The sequence below is a fragment of the Limulus polyphemus genome, unplaced genomic scaffold, assembly GCF_000517525.1.
Source record: "Limulus polyphemus unplaced genomic scaffold, Limulus_polyphemus-2.1.2 Scaffold7974, whole genome shotgun sequence".
NCBI classification, from domain to species: domain Eukaryota; kingdom Metazoa; phylum Arthropoda; class Merostomata; order Xiphosura; family Limulidae; genus Limulus; species Limulus polyphemus.
In genome coordinates this window covers 22,295-24,060 of record NW_013673584.1, presented here as the reverse complement: position 1 = coordinate 24,060, position 1,766 = coordinate 22,295, and positions in this window count along the sequence as shown.

Sequence of the window (1,766 nt, the reverse complement as noted above, 5' to 3'; positions counted from 1 at the left end):
TTGTTATGATCTTTGTTGTTTGTTATGGTCTTTGTTGGTTGTTATGGTCTTTGTTGTTTGTTATGATCTTTGTTGTTTGTTATGGTCTTTGTTGGTTGTTATGATCTTTGTTATTTGTTATGATCTTTGTTGTTTGTTGTGATCTTTGTTGGTTGTTATGGTCTTTGTTGTTTGTTATGATCTTTGTTGTTTGTTATGATCTTTGTTGTTTGTTATGGTCTTTGTTGGTTGTTATGATCTTTGTTATTTGTTATGATCTTTGTTGTTTGTTGTGATCTCTGTTGGTTGTTGTGATCTTTGTTGTTTGTTGTGATCTTTGTTGTTTGTTGTGATCTTTGTTGGTTGTTATGGTCTTTGTTGTTTGTTATGATCTTTGTTGTTTGTTATGATCTTTGTTGGTTCTTATGATCTTTGTTGTTTGTTATGATCTTTGTTGTTTGTTATGATCTTTGTTGGTTCTTATGATCTTTGTTGTTTGTTAAGCACAATGCTACACAAAGGACTAGCTGTACCCTGCCCACCGCGGGTATCGAGAAACAATAGCATTCGTGTTTAAACTATTGTTAAACTAAACAAAAATACGAAACAATGCCATCCATGTTTAAACTACTGTTAAACCAAACAAAAATACGAAACAATACCAATCGTGTTTAAACTACTGTTAAACCAAACTTTCGACAATGTTTTAAAAATTACAAATACGAAGCTTAATTAAAAACCTTAAAGTTCAATTAAATTACTAAATGTGTTTTATAGCAGATATTCCACACAAGTATCGTGTAATCACAAATCTAAACTACTGAAACATCAGTTTTTTTTTTAGTTTTGAAACTGAAACTGCGTGCTGATTAGCTCAATTTTACCGTTTAAATAAAATAAATAAAAAATCAGGCTTACAAAAGTTGTGACTTGAAATATTTTCTCCCAAAACGTTCTGATTTCAAGTGTTTTATCATGTTGAATACTTCTCCTGATATGTTTGTAATCAGTACTTAATATACTATTGTTTAATTTGACGTGACGTATTAAATACATAAGTATTTTCGTATTTTTTAAATAGGACCGCTTTTAATAAACGAGCGCAAAAAGTTCGCTATCTTCAAAGTTTTATATTCAGCTGCACCGTTTACATGTATTAATAGCTCGGCTGGGCGTGGTATAGTGAGTAATGCAGAGTTGTGGATGCGAAGATCCATGGTTCGCGTCTCGTTACCACAAACAAAAAAATCCTGCTCCGCACTATGGGGCCGTAAGTTCATTACAAGAGTGATGGTAAAACTTGACAAGATTAGCCCAAGAGTTGGCGGTGGGTGCTGTTGACTAGCTGCCTTCCTTCTAGTCCATTATCTCAAGATTAGGTACGACTATACGAACATAGTTATTGTGTAGCTTTGTGCGAACATTTTAAACAAGCCAAAATCAAAGTATGAAAGGTTTAACACTAGTTTAAACATGGATGGCATTGTTTCGTATTTTTGTTTGGTTTAACAATAGTTTAAACATGGGTGACATTGTTTCGTATTTTTGTTTGGTGTAACAATAGTTTAAACAGGATGGCATTTTTTCGTATTTTTGTTGGTTTAACACTAGTTTAAACACGGATGGCATTGTTTCGTATTTTTGTTTGGTTTAACAATAGTTTAAACATGGGTGACATTGTTTCGTATTTTTGTTTGGTGTAACAATAGTTTAAACACGGATGGCATTGTTTCGTATTTTTGTTTGGTGTAACAGTAGTTTAAACACGGATGGCATTGTTTCGTATT